Source organism: Protopterus annectens, chromosome 3.part1 (genome assembly GCF_019279795.1).
Source record: "Protopterus annectens isolate FY-2018-M chromosome 3.part1, PAN1.0, whole genome shotgun sequence".
In the NCBI taxonomy this organism is placed as follows: Eukaryota; Metazoa; Chordata; order Ceratodontiformes; family Protopteridae; genus Protopterus; species Protopterus annectens.
In genome coordinates this window covers 638,974,472-639,002,265 of record NC_056732.1, presented here as the reverse complement: position 1 = coordinate 639,002,265, position 27,794 = coordinate 638,974,472, and positions in this window count along the sequence as shown.

Here is a 27,794-nt window from a genome sequence, read left to right as displayed (position 1 = left end):
AAAAATACTAAATTTGCAGTACAGGTGAGCTGTTAAGTAAGGCTACTGGGAGGATCCAAATTCAGAAATGCACTCCAATATTATGAGTCCAATCCACCATAAACAGGAACAAATAGGCAGCACCAGATAAAGTAGAATGAATATGTACCACGATGCAAAAACAGAAATCTTCCAGACCACAGCAATAAAATAGAACGTTCTTTATTCCACACAGTTAGCGCTTTCACCCAGTAGGCTTCATCAGACTGTATCATCATAGGAACAAATCACAGTCCTTTTATATTATTACTAATTAAGGTCTTCATTAATTCAATCAACATATTCATGCATTTAAAGACACATTACATACATATATATAAAAGGCATACAAACATAAAAACATAAAAACCAGCACTGATATAAAATACAGCACACAATAAAAACCTAACTAAACTATTTTGCTTGCCACCTGGATTGAATGATAAAGTCAGTTTATATCCCATCCTAAAAAGGAGGAGAATTAGGCAAGCAAAATAGTTTAGTTAGGTTTTTATTGTGTGCTGTATTTTATACATAGATACAGTCTGATGAAGCCTACTGGGTGAAAGCGCTAACTGTGTGGAATAAAGAACGTTCTATTTTATTGCTGTGGTCTGGAAGATTTCTGTTTTTGCATCGTGGTACGTACTCATTCTACTTTATCTGGTGCTGCCTATTTGTTCCTGTTTATGGTGGATTGGACTTTGTGTTTTGAGATATTAACAGGAACGCTGCTCGTTTTTAGGAACATCTTTCTGCTTTTGACTATTTCCAATATTATGAGTGTTTAGTCATATCAATTGTAGGACTGAACAATTTACTTAACCTGAGCTCTACAAATTGCTTTTGTGTTTATTCGGGAATAATGCATCCAATGTAAAAACATGCAGGACAAGACTGAAGAAATTTCAGTGCTTACCTATGAGAATTCAATAACATCCAAACCCCCACAGATTTCTAGATCCCAAAAATCCAAAACTTCATATCTGTGACATGGGGTACTTGAATGTTTTCGGACCATGCAATCTGCCATCTAATATATTCAGCCACAAGTTATGTGTATGATGGCTAGTCCATATTAAGTGCAGCTACTCTAAATCTAGTTTGTGACAGTGCCATCAATTGGCATTGTTTATCATTTGTCTCCTGAATAGTGTAACACGTGTCAGTGTCAGGTGCCAAGGGTTTAATGCTTTTGTAAATGTGAATCTAGACATAACAGGCCATCTGTTGTCTCATACACTGTCTAAATGCATTCATCCTCTCCTATTAAGTTAGAGGACCAGCCAACATATTATTCCCTTTTAGGCATAATACTTGCAAAGGGCATTGGATCATCATCAAATTCTTATACATAAAACCTAGTTTACCATATATTGAGTTACATGCACTAGGCAGTTTCATTAACCAGGGAGTGGGTTTTGTCACTGGCTGCCGATCTATACATGTTCTCTAAGAGCTCATGCATTAGTGAAGCTGAAGAGTTTGCCACCAGGAGCATTCCTGCTGGGGGATTTTTTGCTTAATTTGTTCCCAGAAACTGAAACATGTGAGTAATTCTTCCCAAATGTCTCAGATGCTTATCCCCACTTCAACCTAGTTATTCAACCCAACCAAATAAGCCACCACCATTAAACAGATAATTCCAGAGAAAAATGCACCGGAATAGCCCTAATTTAGTTTTTTGACCTGATCCGAAAATTATTCTTCTTGACCATCCTGCCTGGATCCCAAACATTGAATGATGGCATTCCAGCAAAGGGGATATGGTCAGTTAATGGAAAATTAGCTCACAATTGAAACATATAGGTTTCTTGATATTTCTGCATCTTCTGTAAAATCAAACAAGAGCCTCCGTACTACGTGTCTAGATTAGGAAGTCCCAAACCCCCTAGAATAACATTGCTTTTTAGAAGTGAGTTAAATATATTAACAATTATTCTCACAAACAGAAGCACAGATCTCGTAGTGAAAGTACCAAACCTATGTTGATGTAGCCACAACATCAGCTTAGTTTTTGTATTGCAAACTGTGAAGCATATATTGAGAAGCAGAGTAGTTATGGTCAATTTCTTACAAAATGACCTGTATCATAGATGTCTTGAACACAAAATTCTAGGAAAGCCTGACATTTTTTGGCTGTAGACCTTGTATAATGTTAAGGTATGAGTCTAGGTTTAGGAGGTGCCAAAGGATTCTCAGTATATTGGTGTATCATTTGATGTAACTGTGAGTAGCTTTTCATAAAAACTTGTTTGCTTTATTTATATATGCAAAGAGTTTAATAACAATAATTCCATTGAGGTGCTTTTCAAAGGGAAAGAAAGACTGCTCTCTGTCTTGCAGGACATGGTATAGTTATTAGATTACTATATGTAATTATGGAGCCAGATATGTGACATAGAGGAATAAGGCCTTGCCTGCATGCTAAAAACCTGAGTTCACATAATGGAAACTGCCTGAACCCCATCAACCTGAGATTACATAATGGAATCTGCCTGCACCCCAACAACCTGAGTTCACATAATGGAATCTGCCTGCACCCCAACATCCCAAGTTCACATAATGGAAACTGCCTGTACCCCAACAACCTGAGTTCACATAATGGAACCTGGCTGCACCCCAACAACCTGAGTTTATGTAATTGAACCTGCCTGCACCCTAACAACCCAAGTTCACATAATGGAAACTGCCTGTACCCCAACAATCCGAGTTCACATAATGCAACCTGCCTACACCCCAACAACCCGAGTTCACATAATGGAAGAGCAGGCAGGTGAAGGATGGAGTGAGAGGATGATGATGATGATGTTGAGTTGCCCTTTTTGAGAGACGGAATTGTTTCTGATCTATCCAGTGTCAAAAAGAAAGTATAGGATTGCATGATTTCAGAAGCAATGAAAATAATGCATGGATTTAGCCTTATCAAGCCAGTGATGTTAACTTTCAATGCATGTGTGTAAGGAAGCATGCATATGTAAGAGAAGTGCATTAAAGGCCCCTATATAGAAGCGGGGACTCATATTAGTTACAAGGGATTGGACTTAGAGAATGATATCCCCACAACACAAGGGATGACTGAATAGCAGCCTCTGCAAGAGTAAGTAAAGCTGGCATCGTGGTGCTCAATTTGCAGGAAATAAATGTCCCAATAGACAGGCATGAAAGTTGATGACTGACAGATGTCAGGGACCCATAACATTTATACAGTAATTATGGATTCTGCTTTGTTCAACTCCAGAGTATATACCAGTACTTAGGTAAGTGACTTTTTTTGAATATACAGCTGAAGAGATCCATAGCTCATCATGCTTGAAAATGCTCTCAGATTCATATACATGGATAAATGTGTTGCCTGATGCCTCCTTGAAGAGTCTAAACAACATCCATACAATCTCCATCAGCAGCAGAAGACACTCATCTACTACTTAATCTTCATGAAGTATTTCATTACTACAATGCAGCATATGTCATGCAGTATCTCCTTACTACAATGCAGCACAGTAGCATGCAGTGTCTCATTACTACAATGCAGCACAGTGAAGTATTTCTTTCTTACTTTGTTTCTTTCTTTCTGTTTGATAGTATTTTATTTTAATAAACGTTCTGACATCCTATTTTAACTTAACTTTGGTTTAAGAGGATATCCTGTTACATCCAGTGATCTTCCTGCCTGCAATACTTCAGATGTACTATACTCAAAAAATGCATTGGCAAACATCTAAAAACAGATCAATGTAGCCCCTAACCGTCAGTCTTCTATAAACTCTTAAAACAAATGCAACAAATGGCAATGTATCTGTCTTAACAGGGAGCAAATATTTTAGTTAATACTGGGTATATGAAATTGCAGCAAAAAATGTAAATAAAAATGCGGGAATCCTAAAGTTACATTTATCTACCTAAAATAAATAAGATTTACTTGTTCAGTAGCAGTAATCTAAGTGTCTGTGTCATTATTTAATTTCTCCAGGTGATTAGATGTTTTAATAATATGGTAGGAATGGAATACATTCCTAAGATTATTTTGCAAGTTTTTTACCACCACTGCCTACCAACCATCATACCCTGTCCCTGTCAACTGGCCCACTTGGTGAGACCTGAATGAGAGGGTTCTTCAGTGAGGCAGCCATGAGAGATGGTTTTGGTTTTCTGCTTTTACATGACATATGTACTCATGCTCATTTGTTTTCAAGGGGTTGCCATACAATAGTCTTGGCACCCTTGTAGATAAGCACCACTATTTGATCCCCAGTCCACAACATGGATTTGAATGCAGAGGATGTACTCTTGAGAATACAATTCTCCCCTCCCCTCAGAGATATGTGAGGAGGAGTAATGCCTCATCATTCCTTTCTTCCACTTATATCAGCTCTAGTAGACCCCTGAAACGCTAGTCAAACTTGAGTCACCTGGGTTGAAGGTAGGGATTGTAGAGAAAGAAGCAGTTTCTAGTTATATACTGCAAAATTTGCAATTGTCAGTTTATCCTAATTCTTTTATACATTTAGTGAACTGTGATGTATGTAGTCTACTATCCTAAGTCGCTATTACTAACTTTCATTTTTGTTTAAATTTACCTCACCATGGCCATTCATATACCAACTCTGGGTAAAGATAAGGCTGTCACAGTAGTTGTCTATATTTTGCACACAATTGTGAGTTTTCTATTTTCTTTTCCAGCTGTGTTTCCACCTCTGGCTTTATTTTTTTACCTGCTCTGTTTTTAGTGTTTCTGCTATGCTGAACAAAGATGACTTCTTAGACCCATTTATTTCATGGTTTAGAACTTTCACTGAGTATGTATCTGATGATGCCAACAAAGAAGTATGCAGTTCCATAATCACCAACTTCAACATGTAGTCAGTTTCAAGGAGGAGCATGCCTCTTTCAGACTGAATAATACATATCTTGGAAAATGCTAGTCTTTTGTACATCACTGGATAGGCGTTAATCAGTTTTTTTATTTTCCTATATAACTGACCCAACACACTTTGGGGACAGTAAATCACACAGAAGCTGTAATTCAAAACAGACATGGCAAGTTAATTTATGGCTTGATCTTTATTTCTAGATGTCAACACATGAATGTTATATACTTACAATAATGATAGATCCATGTTGTTTTCTTCTGTTCTTCTCAACCTGTGGGTTATTGGATCTAACTTGGATCTCACACCAGCACTTTCAAAATCTTCAGTCCAGAAGCTCTACCTCCTTATACTCATAATACCCTGCTCTAATTACATCTCTCAGATCAGGTTTGCCCATACATGCTCCGACTGTCATAAAACATAGGAAAAAGGTGACACAGTTTTAACAGATAATAGGCACAGGGTAAGAAAAGTGCCCTCCTACACATAGCATCGGGCCAGTTTGCAAGGCTGGTTAGGCCTAACACAGTAAAGGCGTCAATTTGAAGGTGACACAGATGGAGGAATGCTAGAGAAGGATGGAACAAGATAACAAGGATGTATTTTTATAGTAAGCACAGAAGTTTCATATCTGATGTTGTATTTTCTAGCCATCTCAACATCTGGGCCACAGTCCCCAAATAATAACACCTGAGGGTGAACCTAGCAGAGAACATTCTGCACAATGGTGGAAAAAAGTGAAACTCTAGACCTGGACTGATTGTCCAGTTTGTAATGGGACACAAAGGTATTAGTGTTAAACCAAATAACTGCACCACAAATATCATCAATATAATCATGAGTGAAAAAGGCTTTGGAAGTATCCACCACTCTAGATGAATGGCCCCTAGGTTTTACAGGCAAAAAATTCCTTTCAGGGTGTATGTAAAGGAGATATAATCATAAAGATATCTGGATAGTGTGTCTTTGGAAACAGGCTTGCCAAGGCTTATTTTGGAAAAAGCGAAAAAAAGATTTACTGAACTTTTTATTTCTGTCCAAATAGAATCTGGGTTGTGTACGAACATCAAAACAATGCAGTAAATATTCCCCCTTGTTATTATAATTTGGAAAGAAAGCTGGTAAATGAAAGGGCTGATTCAAATTAAACTCCAAAGCAACCTTGGGAAGAAATGAAGGGCTTTTCCTTAAAGTAACTCTAATGTTATGGAACAGAGAATAGTACTTGAAGTTCAGACCTCCTTCTCACTGATATAACAGCTACCAGAAAAAGAGATCTCCATGACAAAAGTTTTAAAGGCACTTTAGCTGCTAGTTCAAAGGGAGGCCTGATGAGGACTTGTATTAACAAAGAAAGGTCCTAAGGAGGCACTGGGTCATGAATGGGTGGATATAATAAAAAGGTGCATCTCAAAATGACCTTGGAGAGCTTAACAGCCTCCACATGTATATTATCCATGCCAATCTGAAAGTTAAAAATGGTGGCTAACTGCACTTTAATGGTTGAATAGCTAAGACCAAAAAGAAAAAGTCTACCAAGGAGTCGGGCAGATGGACTGCAGAACTCTCCTTAGAAGTGTCCTTTTTCATGGCTGCCACAATCATGATAGCATCCACTGCTGGACCAATGCTCCAGTGGGATCTGTCTTTGAAAATTATCCACATTTTATCAGGTTTCCTGGGTATTGTTTCCACCACATCAGGTACTCTTCAACTCCTCTGATACACCAGGCTTACAAGAGCATTGAGAGGGGGGACCGCCTAGGACATAGATGGTCTCACACTGAAGGGTTCCAGAAATGCTGATTCTTCTGGGAAAGGGGCTTTGATGGTCCACACCCCCATGTTGTTTCAACAAAAATTGTCCCTCTATGGGGGATGTGATGATATGAGGTATTGTCAGCTATGCCAGAAGAAGTGGGACAGTGGATATTTAACATATGCCAGCATAACTAGCTGGAATTATGTAAAGAATTATGTCATTTGTATATCAGATTAAGTTGTACAGGTGATTGTGTTGAAAATGTATTCACAAAGCTGCTTGTGTTAAAAGATGTACCAACAGTGACTCCTGCTGGACAGAAAAGAAATATACCTGTATGTCAGACTGTATTGTCCCTATTGAAATTAATATATTCTAACAGAGAATATTGGAAGAGAAGAGGTTGATATCAGTCCACTTAACTTTGAAAAATAGTCTGAAACTATATTATCTGGTTTATTCCTTAAAGATTGCGTCTTACAGTTCTGATTGCAGACAGAGACAAAATGTCTGTGAAAACTAGGACTAGAAATCATCCTGGTTTGTCCTTAGGGGTGAAGTGATTGCTATTCTGGAAGGGTGGAAGTTTTTGAAATGTTTTTATAACTTCCAGATGATATAATATATATTATCAAAAATCTATATGTGTGCATGGTAACACATATGTGCACAATTCTGGCTCAGTTTCTAGGAAAGGGGGTAGTGTGGGAACTAGATGTCAGGTGACCAGATGTATGTGATGTCATTCTGCAATCCAGCAATGAAATGATGTTTTAATGCTAGATGAGACAGAAGCCTCAGGGCAGTCTGTTTTTGAAACCTGACAAAGATGGATCACTCACCCACTTCATCTTGCCTTGCTTTAGTAACTAACCAGGGAATAAAATTATGTTTATTAGTCAAGAAAATATAATGAGATTAGTTAAGTAATGTTTGTCTGTAGCTGTGGGAATCTATCCATCTGTGTTATTTTTAATATGTCCTGTGATTGAAACCCTGGTGTTTATTGTAAATAATTATTTAGTATTTTCATGTTCTTTTATTTTTTATTATTAAATATATTTAAACTTTTCATTGTGACTGGTCTTTTAGAGAATATTTTATCCTTTGAGAGTACTTATACATATTTGGTGACACCGTGGCCACTCCTGAAAGCCTTGGTCAAATACTACCCAACTCCAGAATCTCACTTGCCCAAGCTTATCTTCTCCCTAACCTCTTTTACAGCTTTCAAAGCTTAATCTTAAGTAACTTACAGTCCTCTCTACTTCCCAAAATGAAAACCACCTGTAACAAAGTGGCTGGATTTGCAGCTAATCTGTCTACAGAATTGCACCACTGTCATGCTATCCAAACACTCAGCTGGCTAGAGTTTCCTAACCAACTCTTATTTACTTGACTTCTCATCATCCATTTTATCTTGAACAAGCCCTCATCCTGCCCTAGCATATCCTGCCTTGTCTCCTTCTATACCCCCCATGCTCTTTCAGAAGCTCAGACCTATGTCTCTTACAGAGTTACAAACCTAAAATATCTATTGGGTAAAAGCACTACAGTTAATCTCCAGGTCTCTCATGGAATAAGCTTCTCTCAACCATCAGAAATATTACTCACATCCATGAATTCAAGAAATCTCTCAAAAATGACCTATACAGCACCTGAACCTGTCACTGCAATCATCCAACTTCAACCCTCCCCTCTCTCCTCCATTACTTTCTCCTCTCCTCATCTTCCTTCCTACTCCTTCCTTTCCTCCTATTATGCTGTCTAAACTTATCTCCTGTGTATTACATAGAGAAACCTCTACTGCTCTACATGCTCCTTTACTTCCTAGTTCCTGGTACTCTTCTACCTGCATCCTCCTTTCTACTACCTTTACTACTAAATCAACAAACGCACTGTAACTTGTATTACAAACTACTATGAACTACATAATCGACCACTGAATACAATTCTTTTGGATGTTTGGCCACTTTGCTGTCAGTCCCTGCCTCAATACTTGCTACTTTATACACATGTCCCTTTTGTTGAACTCTCATCCTGTACACTTATGGTAATTTGCTTAACCTTTTTGTTGTATAAATTTTACTGCAGTTTACTATATTTGACTTCTATCCTGTGAATTTCTATTTGCTTAACTGTACTGTGGAGCTTTTCTCCCTGGGCCTCTGCTGAAAAAGAGTGCAAGCTTAATCGGACTATCCCAGTCAACAAATGTCAAATAAATAAATAAATAATAAAAATACTTGAACTGGAGGCTAAACATTTGGAATTAGAATCAGCAGAGAGACTGCTGCAGGCAAATCAGATGGAATTAGATGCAGCAGAGAAACTGTGGCATTTGAAGCAGGAAGAAAATGAGAGCCTGCAGTGTTTGGAGGATGAAGATAATGAGAAGCAGCATCAGCATGAGAGGGTGATGATGACTCTTCATCAGGATCATGGAGGTAATGGAGAATGGAATAACCAAACCCCAGAAGCAATAAAGGTCAATACATTTCTTCCACGGTTTTCAGAGGGTGATAATTTTGATAGTTTTATTCATATATTTGAAAGGGTATGTAAACAGTATAATGTTGACCAATGGCTCTGGGTATGGTTTCTAACCTCCTTACTCCATGGTAAAGCTGGAACTGCTGTTTCTAAATTGTCTGATACTGACTGTTTAAACTATGATAAAGTTAAACAATGTTTATTGGAATGTTTTAAGTTAACACTTGAAGCTTACAGAAAAAAAGTTTCTTGAGCATAGACGCATGGCAGATTAAAGTATATGTGATTATATTGCTGAGTTAAGCACTTGTTTTCATAGATGGGAGAGTGGGTGTCAGGTCACCACTTATGAATGGCTGGTAGACTTTTTGGTGAGGGAACAAGCCGTTGGCACTTTGCCTGAGGACATGATAATCTGGTTGGCAGACTGGGAGAGTAACTCTGCAGATTAGCTTTGGAGGAAAAGTGATCTCTACTTAGCAAGCAGGGCATACTGAACAAGAAGGGGATACCCGGTGCTGCACATGGATATAAAGGAACACATGGTGGGCCACCTAAACCACCCCGAGTCCATTAGTAACAGGGGAAGCCTCATGTTCAGGTACAAGGCCAGGATAGGGGTTAGAAGTTTTAAATGCAACCAGTGAGAACATGTAGCATACAGATGTCAACAGAAGCAAGGTGGGGAAAAAGGGAGGGGGGGAGCCAGTAAGTGGGAATAGCAGTATGCCAGTGGTAAGTTGTCTGGAGATAACAGGGGTAGCAGACTATCACCGGAGTTTATATCCTACCTTAGTGGATGGAAAACAGACCACTGCCAAGAGAGACACAGCCTCTGACATAACAATTGTGAAGCCTGCAGTGGCTAAAGAGAAGCAGTATTTGCTTGGGAAGTCCACTCCAGGCAGAGATTTAGAAGGGATCCATTACAAATGCTTTTGGCCAGGGTTCACCTTGACTGGGAGGGTGGAAATAAAGCAAGCAAGTAGGTGTGTTTGAGGATATCCCTGCAGATGTCTTGATAGGGAATGATTTTGATAATGCAGTACCTTGTGTGCATGCAGTAACACGCAATCAGACTTGGTGACAGGCATGTGGGTCTGGTAGCTTGGGGAAGACCCAGACAGACCCCACACCTGAAGCTGGAACTGGTGATGTGGCTATTTCAGGGAGGGAGCTACCCTGGAGAGATGAGCCTGAAGATGAACTACAGCTGCTTGTAGCTACTGATGTTCCCTTGGACAGAGTGATTGCAAAGGCAGAGGTGAGTGCTAGTACCCAGGCTGATAGTGAGGCACCACATCAGCTTTTGGCTCCTAACACTAAGAGGCTTGAGGGCGGTAGCTAGGGAGGCACCTGATTCTCAAGGAAAAGAGTAATCTGTATACTTGAACAAAGGGTTACTGTATAGAGAGTGGATCCTGATGAAGGGCTAGAGGGTGAGGTAATACAGCAGTTGGTAGTGTCCAGCGCCTACCACTTACCATCTAGCAATATCATACATAGCCCCTGACATGTCTTTTTCAGGTCAAAGTGCATAAAGCATACCAAGAGATGTATTATGCAGAACTTCTATTATCCTGGGATTGCAATGGATGCAACAGGGTACAGTAGAGCCTGTGAGCAGTATGAAAAGTAGACAAGACAGGAGGCAAGTTCAAAGCTCCTTTGATGCCTTTGCCTGTGATTGAGAAGCCATTTTAGAGGGTTGCTATGAATATTGTGGGACCTCTGACTACCCCAAGTTCCACAGGGAAGAAATATATTCTACAGTAGAAGATTATGCTCTTAGATGCCCTCATGTAGTGGCTCTGTCCTCCATCGAGGCAGAGAAAGGGGCAAATTGTCTGCCAGAGATTTTCAGCAGGGTAGGTTTCCAGAGAGAAATACTGACTGACAGAGGTTCCAGTTTAATTTCAGACCTGCTGGCTTGTCTGTGGGAGTGCTGTAGGTTGAAGCACATAAAGACCATCCCCTACCACCCCCAGACTGATAGGCTTGTGGAGAGGTTGAACTCTATACTAAAGACAATGCTGCAGGCATTTGCAGACCAGTTTAAGAGACAGTGGGACACATCTTATTTATTTTATTTAACATTTGTTAACCGGAAAAGTCCGACTTGGAACGAAGCCAATTTTCAGTGGAGGCCCGGGGAGAAATGCCCTAGATGCATGTCTTTGTAACATGGGAAGAAACCAGAGCACCCAGAGGAAACCCACACAAATGCAGGGAGGACATGCAGACTCCACACAGAAGGCACCCCAGCCAAGAATTGAACCAGAGAACCTCTTGCTGTGAAGCGACAATGTTACCACTGCACCACTGTGCCATGCATCAAACAAATATTTGCTCCATCTGCTATTTGCATACAGATAGGTACCCTAGGAATCCAAAGGTTTTTCACCATTTGAGTTCCTGTATGGGCATGGGTGAGAGGTCCTTTAGATTTCATTCATGATGAATGGGAGGGTGAGTGTAAATCCCACAAGGAGCCTGTTATGGCATATATCCTAAACCTCATGACAAGGCTTAGGGAGATTGTGGGCTTGGCTCAGGAGAACCTGGCAGAAGCCCAACAGCAGAAAAAAGGTCTGGTATGACAGGAATGCTGGAGTCTGAGGGTATGCTGTAGGACAGCAGGTTATGGTTCTCATTTCTGTCAGACACAATAAGCTGCAAACAACTTAGAAGGAGTCCTTTTTGGTGGTAAACAGTGATGTTAACTACATGGTAAGCCAGATAGGCAGGAGGAAAGGGCACAAACTGTACTATGTTAACATGATGAAGCCTACCATGATAGTGAAGCCGTTGTGCTAAGTATTTGCAGTGGGTAGCAGGACGAGTCTGAGGGAGATCTATGGCTATATCAAGCCAGCAAATTGCCAAATTATTAAGGTAGAGCCTAGGGTTGCAGGCATATGATATGATGGTGCAGCACTATAGTGAGGTCAGCAATGTCAATGCAGATGGGTTCTCAAGACAGGGTATAGGTTAATGTATTGCCAGACAGGCTCATTTCCCTCAAACCATGTTTCTCCAGGGTCACTGGAAAAACGATCTTGAGTCTTCAAAGGGGGAGAGATGTGTTGATGTGAGGTGTGACATCTGGCTATATCCCACTGCACTACCAACAAGTAAATGATGTCCCTTACTATTCTGGGTCAGTAACTAAGGATCTTCAGTCCTCACTACGGACTCCAGTATGAGACTGTCACTTAAACAGAAGTAATATTTTACAATTTTGCCCTAACAGCACAACAGAAATCTGCTTTATTTTCCAGGGACAGGAATCTATACGTCCGTGCACCCCAAATGTATTCTCTTATTACACACTTCAGAGCAAAGGGTGCCAGTTTAAGACCTTTAATACACTCACACTCAAAGCAAATTTAAATCTCACACATCCAAACCTCTGGGAAAGCCTGACACAGATTTCCAGCTGAGTCCCTTCTCCAAAATAATACGGTAATGCTGCCATCAATCAGAGTGTCTTCATACCCTTCCAAAGGGGTGTCCAATTATGAAAATTAAATATCAAAATAAATGATAGTTATGACCAGAAAGCCAGGTCTTTGGGGGGTACCTGGTGAGTATCAAAAAGATATAAGTACTTTCTAATCTCCAAAGAAAAACACTAATTTCCAGCTACAATGTAAAGTAATCAAAACATTTAATAATAAGTAAAATGATTACAAGAATGTAAATCAACAGCTTTCAATAAACACCAGAACTCAATCAACAGAGATGTAAAATTAAACTTCAAGATAGGCGTCCATTATTCAAGAAAAACTCTATCTTAATGACTAAGCTTTCACGATCTAACTAAAGAATAATGTCCCTGGTCTAATCTAACATAAAATAGCAAGGCAAAAGGCAGGCTTACAGTTTTTGGTGAGTTCTCTTTCATGGGTATCCACTGACTGCACAGCACTTGACAAAACTGCTCAGTACTTGATAAACTCCAGTTGCAACTGTCTAATTTTAGAAATAACAGTCAGCTGTTTGAAAATGTTATTTTCCTGTCAATCGGCTGTTTAAATAATCACTTGGCAACCAGGAACATTCTAATGACATCACTAACTGTTTAGCTGATTCTCCACAATACCTTAGAATGTCCCTCTCAAACACGTGCAATTAAAAATGTATCAAAATACTGACAGATTCTTTGAACATTCTGTATATACAGGGAAACACTCAACATTAAAAAAATCTACCCTTCACAATTAGACATGCTGGCATATAATACAAGTTAATCTGAGAATATACACAAATCTCCTGCCAGACATGATACCACAGATGACAGTGTTTTTCATTTTCTTCACATGAGGTAATGCCAGCTATGACTGGAAAAGTAAGACAGTGGATGTGTAACATATGTCAGCATAGTTAGCTGGAGTTTTGTAAAGAATTTTATGATATTTGTATATTAAACTGATTTGTACAGGTGCTGGTACTAAACATGTATTTGTAAAGCTGCTTGTGTTAAACATGTACCAACAGTGTATCATGCTGGACAGAAAAGAAATACACCTGTATGTCAGACTGTATTGTAACTGTTGAAATAAATATATTGTGACAGAGGATACTGGAAAAGAAGAGATTAATCTCAGTCCAGCTAACTTTGAAAAATAGTCTGAAATTAAATTACCTGGTTTAGGCCATAAAGATTGTTATCTTACAGTTCTGATTGCAGCCAGAGACAAAATATCTCTGAAAACCAGGATTAGGAATCCTACTGTATTGTCTCAAGGGGTGAACTGATTGCTACCCTGGAAGGGTGGAAGTTTTTGAAATAATTTTATAGCTTTCAGATGCTATAACACATCTTAGTAGAATTCTATGTATGTGTATGGTAACACATATGTGCATGATTTTAGCTCAGTTTCTAGTAAAGGGGGTAGTGTGGGAACTTAAGTCAGGTGACCAGATGTATGTGATGATATTCTGCAATTGAGCAGTGAAATTATGTTTTAACACTAGACAAGACAGAAGTCTCAGGACAATCTGTTTTTCAAAACCTGACAAAGAAGGATCACTCACCCACTTCATCTTGATTTGCTTTAGTAAGTAACTAGGGAATAGTATTTGTTAGATCAGTCAGAAAAATATAGTGAGATTAGTTAAGTACTGCTTTTCTGTATCTGTGTGAATCTATCTGTGTTATTTTTAATATTTCCTGTGACTGAAACTCTGGTGTTTATTGTAAATAGACATTTAGTATTTCCATGTTCTTTTATTATTTATTATTAAATATATTTAAACTTTTTATTGTGGCTGTTCTTTTAGAGACTATTTTAACCATTGAGAGTACTTATATTTATTTGGCGACACTGTGGTTGCTTCTGAATGGCTTGGTGCTTTGGTCAAACACTACCATTTGTATTAGTATTAATTTTACTCAATATAATTGGGTACCCTTGTAAGAGCCTTAGAGTAGCTGGCTTTAATTTTTTCTGGTGGCAGTCTCTATGATATAGTTTGCACAGAGGGGGCACAGCTGGTAAATCTGTACCAGCCTTTCTCAGGTGTGCATGTGTGTGTGTGTGTGTGTGTGTGTGTGTGTGTGTGTGTGTGTGTGTGTGTGTGTGTGTGTGTGTGTAAAAATCAAATCTTAGAGACTGTATGTGTGTCAGCTACTTGGAGCAGTGACACATAGCACTGGTTTCACGGAGAGGGTGGGGAAGGACTTGGCTTGGTACACTTGGCTGAGAACTCAAGTCTACAGCTGTGGTCAGTGTGGGGTCTTATTTGTAGCCTGGTGAGAGAAAGGGATGCGCAATCATATTGGTGGAGAACATCTAACCAATCAGAAGCAAACAACAACGGTTACGCCCACAATTGGGGATTCCGAAAATGCTTGTGAGCAGGTTCTAGATATCCTGCCAAATGTATCGGCCATGAAAGCTAAACAAATTGAGTTTTTTTTAAACTTCAAACATCCAATAGTTCCAAACTTGCCCGAGAAGGTAGCAACGAAGAGTCGACCTCAGTCCAGAGGCCGCTCGCAACAACGTTTCAAGCCAAATGTGGGCAAGAAAAAAAAACAACAGCCCCCTACCAAACAACAAACAGGTACGGAAGTGACTGGTAAGCCACATTCACCAGTGATAAATTTATCTTCACTTATTTTGACTGTTGATATGGAAAGTCTTCTAGATAAAGGCTTACAATTTATTGTAAGCGGTAATGATACTATAGTTGAAGCCTTAACTGACTTAAAAAGATTTATTCGCAATCTCAGTCTAAAGATGTTCTTTAAGGATATGCATAACAGCGCACAAGTGAAGTTGAAGAAAAAAAGTGTGTTTATACCTGTTAACTGTCCTATATTAAATGCTTTCAGTTCTATTTGTGAAGAAGAACTAAGACATTTATATAATGATGTGTCTAGACACAAATTGAAAAGTTATTTATACAATATAACGTATAAAGAGAGTGAGGCTTACAATTCACTGATTGAAAATAAAAATGTTATAATTAAGCAGGCAGATAAAGGGGGTGTTATTGTAATTTTTGATAAGACTAATTATCTTGCTTCAATGTATAAATTTTTGGATGATAAACAAACGTTCAGGGAGATCAGCTTATTTGATGTTAAGAAAATTATTAGTGATGTGAATATGTTTGTGTATGACTTACAAGCACAAGGTGATATTAGTTTAGAAATTTTTAATTATTTTTCTGTCTCAACTCCAGTCATACCAGTAGTTTATGGTATACCTAAGCTACATAAATGTATCATATCACCGCCGTTGCGGCCCATTGTATTGGGGCGAAGTTGGTCGACAGAGCCTTTATCTATTTACATTCAAGAGAGACTTAGTAAATATCTGTCCCTGTGTCCTAGTTATATAAAGGACACAGGCGACTTTCTAAAAAAGTTATATCAGTGGTATATTAAGAATACAGAATGTCAGTATCTAATGATGACTATGGACATAGCATCTGTGTTCACAGTCATACCTAACGCTTATGGCGTTGATGCTGTCTGTAGCTTTTTTATGTGAAAACACGAATAATACAGGTAGGGATATTGAAGTTTTGTGTAGCGTATTGGAAATAATTTTGGAGAAAAATGTCTTTATGTTTAACAAACAATATTATTTACAGATTACTGGTGTAGCTATGGGTACGCCCATGGCTAACACATACGCGAATATTGTTCTTAGTCAATGGGAAAAAATTATATATATGGTGATAACAACTTATATAAAAACAACTTAATATTCTACCAGTGCTTTGTAGATGATTGCTTCCTTTTATGGGAAGGTACACAAGAGCAATTAACAAGCTTTATATCCTATTTGAATGATACTACTGAATTTTTGAAATTTACATTGTGTTCATCTAATTTGAAAATATCTTTTTTGGATGTTGAAATATGTAAAAATTATGACAACATGCTAGAAACCACAGTCTTTCAGAAAAAGGTACAAGTAAATAGATATATGCACACAAATAGCATGCATGCTGGTCATGTATTTCATGGAATAGTTAAAAGTCAGTTACTACGTGTTAGTAGACTCAACACAGACTTTTATATATGTAAACAGCAAATGGAAAATATGTGCTGTGAATTTTATAACAGAGGTTATAGGATGATGCAAGTTAATGAAATAAAGGATGATATATTAAAAAATAGGAATAGTTATGTACGACCTTTTTTTAGTGATATAGTTACTCAAGTTAATGAGAATGATATGTCACAAGATACTATAGCAATAACCCACGCCTGGGTGTGGGTAATGCTAAATTTACCCACGGTTGGCGTGGTTTGGTCCTGAGGGCGAAGCCCGAGGGACCAAACAAAGCCAACCGTAAATTTAGCATTACCCACCCAGAAGTGGGTTATTATTATACCATGACATTATTTAAGAAAAGAAATTATTACTTTTCTTAAATAATGGCATAGTATAATGCCTGTTTACTGCCCTTCCGCAGATGTCTGGCATCCGCGGCAGTTCTGATGTACTGCGCGCCTGCGCAGTACATCAGAGCTGTGGGCAAAAGCAATGGAGAAAGCAAGGTCTCCGTTGCTTTTTTTTTAGTGTTTCGCTATGTTAAATGAGTTTAACATAGCGAGACAGTTTTAAAATAAGCAACGGAGATGTCCGTTGCTTATTTTAAAACTGTCTCGCTATGTTAAACTCATTTAACATAGCAAAACACTAAAAAAAAGCAACGGAGATCTTGCTTTCTCCGTTGCTTTTTTTTAAAACACTGTCTCGCTATGTTAAATGGGTTTAACATAGCGAGACAGCTTTAAAATAAGCAACGGAGATCTCCGTTGCTTATTTTAAAGCTGTCTCGCTATGTTAAACCCATTTAACATAGCGAGACAGTGCTTTAAAAAAACGTGTTATAGTAATGGAAAAAAGTCCGGGTGACCGGACCTTTTTCCATTAGTATAACTCGATTTGCAACGGGCACGCTGGCCAATCAGCGTGCACGTTTTTTGGCAGTCATGGTATAATATAAGATATACTCTGACATACAATAATTTATCTAAACATGTTAAAAAATAATTGAAAATAATTGGCCAGTTCTTATGGCTCAGCCTGAATTAAATAAACTTCTAGGCAGTTTTCCCAAATTTGCACATAGAAATATGTACAATTTGAAGAGAAGGCTTTGTTATAAAGACTTTGAATTAAATGTAATGCCAATAATAATGAATAAAATAGGTGCTATGCCCTGCTATGCTTGTAATTGTTGTAGAGATATATGTATGGATAAAACATTTGTACATCCAACTAGTGGAATCAAGTTTGATATTCAATGCCAGGCAACATGTAGGACCACTTTGATTGTATATCTGGCTACTTGCACACTATGTTCTGCATGTTATATTGGGAAATGTTCACGATCATTAAAAGAAAGAATTATTGAACATAAATCAGAAATGAGAAGGCATATTTTTACTAATGCCTTAGCACAACATAAAAAAGATGAGAATGAGAATCATAGTTTTAAATTTAAAGTGTTGCAAATAATAAATAAATGTTTAAGGTTAAGCGATACAATTAATAAACTTGATATCGCTGAATATAAATGGGTTATCAGGTTAAATGCTGATAAGAAACCTGGTCTGAATAATGTGGTTAGCATCAAACCAATGTTGGAATTCTGACAGAAACAGTATCACTAAATGTTATCTTTTCTGTTTTTATGTGCTATGCATCGTTCATTTTACATAATTGCATTCATGCAAAAAATTTTATGACATACATTCTTTTAAATATTAATTATGTATCTGTGCTTCTCGTGCTTTTAAATATAGTGATGTAGCTTTAATTGTGAATTGATTCTTTCTTATGTGTTATTTTATAGGTGGGCTGTGTCATGTGGTTTTTTGTCTGTCCTGGTTATATAATGAAAATGTTCTCAGTTTAAAATATATTAACAAACACTGAGGAAGGGTTACACCCGAAAGCTTTGTTTCATGTTTTAAATAGAGAGAGAGGGAAACCAAGCCCCAAGATGGTAGACTGTTCCCTGTGTGCTCTTAAGGGAAATTGTGCTTGCTGCAGAGAGCTCCATCTGGAAATATTGTGTGTATCTATTTTTGTTCCAAGTGAATGTCCCTCACTGGTGATGGTGGTGAGGATTGAGACTTCTTGATAACTGGCCCAGAAGAGGGATGTCACAAGGGGATTTGAGAAGCCCTCCTGTTCATTGAGATTGCTGTCCTTGGTGAGGTATTCTGTGGGCTCAATCCAGGTGCTTCCTCTTGTACATACTCTTCCCATGCATCTCCCTGGATGGAGAAGTAGGAGGAGACAAAGAAGAGCCAGGGCCTCTGGATGCAGAGGAGCTTGTAGAACCTGAGATATGGGCTGTCACAGAGTCAGCTGATGGGGATCTACAGGCAATGACAAGGGAAGAGACTGGGATGGATCCAATGTAGCTGCTGAAGCTCCCAGCTCTGAATGGCAGATGACCATCTCCAAAATGTCAAAAGCTGAAACCGAAGATGGATGGACAGATCCAGCAGTCTTGGAATCCAAAAATCTGAGGAAGATGCCAAACTTGGACCTAAAGAGGAGAAAGGGAAGATCCAAGAGAAAACTCTAATGATATAATTAAGCAGAAATAAGAATGGGGTTTGCCCAAAGAGCAGGAAGGATCCTTGGATGGAAAGGAGCTTATAATGCTTAAGGTAGGGGGATTGGATGACTCTCAGACCATAACTACTGGAGACTGGGGCTGAATCAGCACCAATGGATTGAAAGGGGTCAGAGCTAGAGGAGCCAAAAGGCAGTGTATCTTTGGCTCTGGTTTGCCCTCAGTAGACGAGGAAGAGTGTTTTAAATTTTCTTGCCCTTTACCATAGGTCTTTGTTGCCTTCTCCCTTGATCTTTCCTTCTCCTGTTTCTCTGGCTTATTGCTTGGAGAAGGAAAGGGTGAAGAAGCAGCTGAGGGCTAGGAAAGGTCTTTAACCACCAATGTAATCTTCTTTTTGTTGAGGCCACTGACACCAACAGTGGTGCAGGCCTGACATTCTTTCTCCAAGTACGTTGTGCCCAAGCAGTAATTGGACTTGTGATGGGCACCTTGAGGAGACAATTTGTGCCCACAGGAGATACATATTTCAAACCCCATATCTAAGGGAAGAAAGGAAATATTCACACACACACACATACACACACACACACACACACACACACACACACACACACACACACACACACACACACACACACACCCACAAACACAAAAACATACCCACAAATAAATACTGCAAAGAAAAAACTGCACACAATACTACAAAACTATCTAACACTGTCTTGAGCAAACACAAACACAGCACAGTTACTCCAGCCTAGTTTTTTTTTTGAAGAAAAATTTTAACACTGTCTAACTACCAACTTACCTAGAAAGTAACAACATAATAACAAACTATAGAGAAGGTACAACTACAAAAGCACAGATCTCTAAGAAGAGCTAATCAACAAGGATAATCCACAAGTTGAGATAGATGAAAAAGACAACATTAGATGCTTTCATTATTGGTTTCAGTCTTTTAAAATACTCATTGCTAATCTTTGTCTTCATTTGATGATCCTGTTTTGTCTCTTCATCCATTTACAGACATGTATATACTCTGTTTTATCCCACTTCTTGTATATCACGTTCCTCTCCAAGGCTGACATTTTCCTGATGCTTCCAATTTTATAGAACGAATGTTACTTTTCAATATTAGTCGAGACTAAATCTTATTTACAAGTCATCCAAAAAGGTTTTAAAAATGTAAGCTGTACATTTTTTTTATCAGATGACAGTTTTAGGTCATACACAAACTTTTAATAAGATATTAGTAGATAGGATTGCTTTCTTGAAGTTAGGCTATAACCATAACATTCTGTTATGTGAAAAAAAAATAAATAAAAGGACTGAGAGCAAGGTAACATTGTAATAGCGACAAAATAATCACCCTAGAATATTCCTCACTCAATTTTTATACCCTAAATAGAAATATGTCTTCTTCTGGTTCAGTTGTAGTTTGCCACTTTTCACACTTATTGCCATATTATTTATTAGTTTGCGATGAATATTATACATATGTGAACTTTGTCAGGAATGATGCCAAATTGTGTAATGTATCCATTCCTGAGATTTCTCAATTTTGTCTCAAATTCCCATTAGCATAAAGTCAAAACTGTACTTGGAATGATAATTATAAAAATGACTGCATTGTGGATTACATTTATTGAGCATGTTGATTAATAAATTAATGTACATAGGTACTTGCTAGGCTATTGATCTGTGATGATCTTAAGAAGCTTAGCCCTGCATTCCTCTGGGTAATTATGAGCCTTATATTTTGCAATATAAATCTCCAAAGAATAGATACATAAGCCCCTAGATTTAATAAAATCCATGTAGGCATAGTGTACAACCTACAAGGAATGTTACCGTGCCTGAGTACACAGTTCCCACTAGGCAGCGTACCATGCATATTAATCATTGTGCATTGCCAAGGGAGAGCTGTGGGATACTGTTATTGAATCACTGTAGTGAGTGTAGTGCTAACTGTGTCCACAGATGAGTAACACACTCCCTGCACTGTCCATGTGGAGTATAGCAATGTAATTAATTTTTTTTTAATTTTTTTATAAAAATCACGTTTGCACTGCATGGCATGGAGTGCACCAGTGCTAAATGGCACTGAGACACCAGACATCTAAACATAGAAACCGGATATATTTAATTGTTTATGTAAAGGTCAAATTTAAGCATTGCTGAGCATGTTTACGCTGTATGGCACAGTGCTCAGCACTGTTTAAAGGTAGCTCAGAGGTATATGTAAAGGTATAGCAACATTTCATGCATCCACATAGCTAAGTGTTTTGGCCGTAGGTGCAGGGTTTGAATACATGGAACAGCACATTAGCATTTTTGTTGGAAATACAAATTATGCAAGATATTTTTAAATACTGGTCTGCTGCACTCAGCTAAGCTCTGCTATGACCTGCTAAGACTTGTTAAGCACTGCATAAACAAATAATGGCTAATATGTATGCACTGCTTGGCATCAGTTGTCTGGTTAGTGTACTGCTAAGCAGAAGAGTTTTTGCAATGCTCAAATGAGCTGTGTTTGTTTGTGCAGTGCTAAGTGATGTGCCACATTTTTAAATATTGCCCAATGGCATGTAAGGGTGGGAAAAAATAGGCTATATTAAGCCAAATAGGTGGGAATACAGCATAATCCATTGGAGTTCTGACTCTGAAGGATACACTGGAAGGTGTTGGAGAGGGTTTGTCCTTTCAGGTGCAGTGTTAGGGCATTCGGGAGTCCAGGGTCAAGGTTGGACTCCTTGTAAAAAAAACATGAGTGACAGCTGATGCAGGGAGGTTACTAAGCTCAAAGTGCAAGATGGAGGCCTGGGAACAGCTAGTAAGGGACCTCACCAGTGCAACTGGTATCCCACGCATAGTTGAGCAGTGTTGTCACCACCATGATGACCTAAAAAGACAGAAGAGGGTTCTCTTGGACACATGGGTCCAAGAATTCTGGGCTGGGAATGTCCCACATGTATGTAAGTACCATTACCTTTGTTTCATCAATATCTAATCTTGGATGTGTGCCAAACTGGTATGCATAATGGTGTGCTTCTCTGCCAACAACTGCAGAGGAGAGGGTTTGCAACATTGAGGTGCATGCCAGGCACTTGGCCACGTTGCACTATGAGTGTGGTGAGTACAGATATATTTTGCTATCTATAGTCAAATAAGCAAGAAAAAGTAAAGCATTAACTGTTATTAGGTATATACAGTAAAGAACATTTTGCAATGAATGCGGACTTACAACTGCACTGCAAGAGGTTCATAGTACCAACTGTAGTGCCATAAGCAGGGAAGACTAAAGCATTAACTGTAATAAATTATTAATACAATAAAAATTTGTAGTGCAATAGCTATGGAATTTCAGCGGTGTTGCAGCACCTGCGTAATGACAACTGTTGTGTAATAAAAACATGCAATTATTCCAGCAACTGATTGAAGGTTTCTCTAATAAAGCCTGTTGTGCAGTGACTGTGGAAGTAAGGCTGTTTTGCAAGAAATCAATTATTAAAACTGTTCTGCAAAAAAACACAAAATAGTATCCATATCTGCATGAAGGTATGTCTAATAAAGTCTGTTGTGCAGTAGGGCTGTTTTGCAATAAATCAATTATTACAAGTGTTCTGCAATAAAATCATGAAATAGTATCAGTACTTGCATGAAGGTATGTCTAATAAAGTTAGTTTTTCAATAAGTGTAGGTTCAGACTTGTTTTGTAAGAAATCACTTATGACAACTGGTCTGCAATGACACATGGAGCAATAGCAATAACACCAAGGTAAACTGTGTACAGCAGGATTGTCTTGTTTTCACTATTGCATGTCAGCTACAAACATTCAGGCTGTGAGGTATGGTGCTGCAGTCAGGTATAACAGTGTACTAGTTGTACACTGCAAATAATAACCCGTGATTGGATATTGGTTGCAGACTTCACAGGTATTTCAACACACTAACAATGTAATGTGTACACCCGAATTCTATGTAGTAATATACAGTATACTTTACCTAGTATCTCTGTCATGCTTGAATGTCATGCATGTGTGTTCAACTGTCTCTGCAGTCAAGTATTAAACTGTACCACTATTAGCGAGTCATATTCTGGTGCCATGTGAGCTGTAGGCAAATAGCAGTCAGTCCATAGTCAGCAGTGACTTAGTAGCTTAGTTTGCTAAATGCTGTGTATGAAGTACATTTTTGCTACACACAGACCAGGGTTCAAATCCAGTGCTATGTAGATCTAAATATTACAGCGTCAGTCATGTAATGTTTTCAGATATTCTCTCTATAGGAACTACAGGAAAATGGGTGAGGTAGCCCATATTGTGAGTACATTATTATGTGTTTACATATCACAGACTGCTACATTCATTACCAGTAATGTGAAAATACAGCATAAAAAAACAGGAAATAAGTGTAATAATAATAAAATAAAAGAAAAGAAATAAAATGTGTAAGTTCTGGTATGGCTGCATGCCTGGAGTGTGTGTTAAAGGTTGCTGCAGTCAATTAATACATTTGATGCAGATGTCCACTGCTGTTACTGCTATTGGGTTCTATCTCCATGCCTGACAAGCAAGATATGATAGTTATATAAACCACCAACGCAATACAAAATATTGAACACCACACAAAAAAGGCCAGAAAGACTACAGTGTTCAGCCTTTAATAAAAGATTAAGCCAATGCTCGTAAAAACTACTCCACAATGCCTCAGGGGGTGCTAGAGCAGTTATTGTGTAACAGTTTTCGTGAGCATTGGCTTAATTTTTTATTAAAAGACATGATAGCTGTTTAGTGTCTGTACTGTACACATACATGTCTCTCAAGTGTCAAGCTGTGACAGAATGTAATTACCATTGCATAATCCCTCTGTCATAGATGTATCATTGACATGATTATGTAAATAGTAAAGTAACACTACATCAGCCCACATGGCACCTTGGTAGTAATATAGGTAAACCTGATGTGCAAGTGTTCTGTGTAGTTGTGTACCTGCAGTTGTTACTGTTTGGCTCATACTGTCTCATGTGAATAGCTTGAGAGATATGTATGTGCTACAGCAGATGTATTGCACTTTTACACATAAAGAATGGACAGACCTGTAGAGTAGATAGGAGTACTGTCAACTATATAGCCTATATGGTATTAATGGACTGTATTTCTCTCTCTCCCCATCCTTTATCTTCAAATATTTATTATTGTTATGCATTGGTTATGGTTTACAATTAACATACGTTGTTCCATGAACTTTATTTTAGGGCATGTGTTGTCTTATTGTTATGTATTACAATGGTTGCATATTAACATATCTTGTTGAATTACCTATTCTGTTGGCCATATGCCGTAACTGTTACTGGAATGCTATTAATATACTGCCTGTTCTGTTATTCAGTGTTGTGTTTTACGTAATATGCATTGAAATGTAATGGGGTTGTTTCCAATGTTCTGGCATGCTGTTATTGCTAACAATAAATTTGTTCATAACTAACCTAAATGTATTGCTTCTCCTCCATAATCACAGAAAGTTGGGGTAGAGTGGTTCCTGCTGATCTGCCTACCTTACCTCAGCCAGCTACCACAACGTCTGGGATCCAAGCCCCCTCTGCTGACCCTGCACCACCTTTGGGTGGGACTGCCTCAAGGGGTGGGACCCATCTCCCTCTGGGAGCAGTGGCAGTTGGGCAGTAGTCACACAGGACTGACTACTGGCCATGGTGCACAGGTTTGTTCATAGGAGGTAGGAACAATGCCTGCTCTGGATTGAGGGTAGAATCAACAATGTGGTGGGGCCTGGTGACCCCTGGCACCCAGCCTCTAGCACAGCCACCTTTAGAGCAGTGAAGGAGCAGTGTGGACTGCACATGGGTGGGAACCTCAGTCACACTGCTGATGTCTGGAGGCACATGAACTTTGGTTTCCACAACACTCTCTCCATCCAAGGTGTTTACCCCCTCATTTGTCACACACTGCCACTGTCTGCTGTCTTGTCTGTCTGCAATTGTATCCTCTCCTACCTAACTTACCTGCCCACATGTACCTATATCCCTTCCCCAGCTTTCTCCTTATAAAAAAAGGGCACCTGTCCTAAAAAAAAATATCTCCACATACATAGCTCTCCATTTTGCACGTGTCCACTGAACACAACTAGTTTGGTACAAATGGCTTGACAACACATTTATGTTGTCCTCACCTCTCTCTCTGGGGTTTTAGAGTCCAAATTCATCCTCAAAATTTGTCAAAATGCACAGCTTTTGTACAAGCAATGGAAAGCTATTGTTCTTCTCTGTACCTGTCCTAAACATCCCTACCTGCCTTTCACTGTTTTTTCCCTGTTTGCCCCCATTTCACCACTGTCTTATCATGCCCTTTTCCTTTTCTTTTTACATTTGTAGCATGGGTTTGCATGGAGCTAAGCTGAGCACTGTGCAAACCCACTTAAATGAGCTTTAAACTATCTTAATATTCCTATTTGTTTCTCACAGTGTTAGGCACATGTATAAAATAATCTCCCCTACCATGATTCAAACCCAGGTCCCTTTTACCTACTGCCTCCTGCATTAACCCACTAGGGCACCCAGATCTTAATTAAGGCAGGTGCTTTCAGGAAAACATGCTGATTACCACTGACAGACTGAAATTGAACCTAATGGAGAAATGGGAGTGTACCTTGGACTCTGATGCAAAAATACACCTTTAGACAGCCAAATAAATAATAATGGCAGTACAAAGGCCTGGGATAACAGTTAAATGTTCCCTTTTATCTGCAACATCTTTAAACACACCTGCTAAGGCATCAGTGGCACAACACATATGTTTTCCTGGGACCCTGCTGCAGAAAAACTGCCTGTAAAAGCCATACACATACTGATGGATGCAAATGTGTGTCACAGCTGTATGTATGCACATATATCCAGCAAATACACCTGTGACAGCACTGACTCAGTAGTGTAGTCTGTTAAATACCTTGCATATAGTACATTTTGCCACACACAGTCCTGGGTTTGACTCCAGTGTATGTTACACTTCAATTACATTGTTGTGAAGACAGTAAGTTATGACTGAGTCATCATCAGGCCCATTTTTCCCATTTTTTTCTACATGGGGTCGGGGTATCGTGTTAACTGTTGCCAACTCTCTTGATTCAGTGCCACACTCCTGCCTTCTTCAACACTCATGTCTGACTGTCACAGATCTTCTTACACACAATCCATCCACCTCTTTGCTGGATGTGCTCACTTCTTCTTACTTTCTTCCTGTCTGTCTCAGATCTTCATCACCAAATTGTCTTCTGCTTTTCTATATATGTTCCCAAACCACTGTAATCTTGTTCTCTTTGACCTTTTCTGCAATTGGAGCTACTTTGGCTTCTGCTCTTATGCCCTCATTTTTTCATCTGTCCCACAGTGTGCATACTACCACCTTTCTTAGGCACTTCATTTCCATCACCTCCAGCTTCTTCAACTGTTCTGCCTTTACTGCCCAGGCTTCTTTACTATACAGTAGTACTGGTTGCACCACTGTCTTGTACACTATACTTTTCAGCTTCTTTGGCATTCTTTTGTCATAGACTACACCTGATACTTTATGCTAGTTGGCTGCAGCCCTTCTGATTCTAGCTTTGACCTCTTCATTCAGAATACCCTTCTCCTCAACCGCCCCTCCCAGATACTTGAAGCTGTTTACCTGTTCCACTATCTTCCTTTATATCTCTATTCTCAGCTTCTGATTTCCCCAATTTGCTGCCATTACCACCGTCTTATCTGTGCTTAATTTCATCCCATTTGCCTTCAGATTTGCATTCCATTATCCTATCCTTTGCTGAAGTTTTAGCTCAGAGTCTGCCTGTACTGCCACATTGTCTGCATACAGCAGCTTTGTTGATCTGTCCCATCCAAACTGTTTGCTCATGTAGTTCATTATCAGTATGAACAGCAGTGGGCTCCGAGCTGAACCCTGGTGTATACCCACTCCCACTGGAAACCCCCTCTGTGAGGCTGAAATCTGTTCATACTTGAGTCACTGGGTCCTTGTACATAGCCTGCACTAATTCTACCAATGTTTCTGGAACTTGAAACCACTGCACTACTGCCTAGATCAGCTTTCTCGGGACCTTATCATATGCTTTCTCCAAATCTAGGAATGCCCAGTTGGATTCTCTCCTCATTTCTAGCTTTGTCTCAAGTGTCTGCCTCAATGCAAACATCAGATCAATTGTGCTGCATACTGATCTGAATCTGAACTGCACATCTCCCATCTTACATTCTACTACTCTGCATAGCCATTTATCAATCACCCTCTACAGAACTTTCATGCAGTGTGGTAGCAGTTTGATGCCTCAGTACTGGCCACAGTTGCGGATGTCCCCTTGTACACCGGCATGAGTATGCTTATTCTCCAATCATATGGCATATGCCTTTCTCTCTGCACTGCTATTAGTACCCTCAGGAGCCATTCCTCCCCTCACCCAGCATCTTTATCATATCTGCTGAGACCTCATCTGAGCCTGCTGCTTTCCCTGACTTCACCTTCCTTAGTGCTGTTCTTACTTCTTCTGTTCTTATTATCCTCTTATTCTCTCATTAT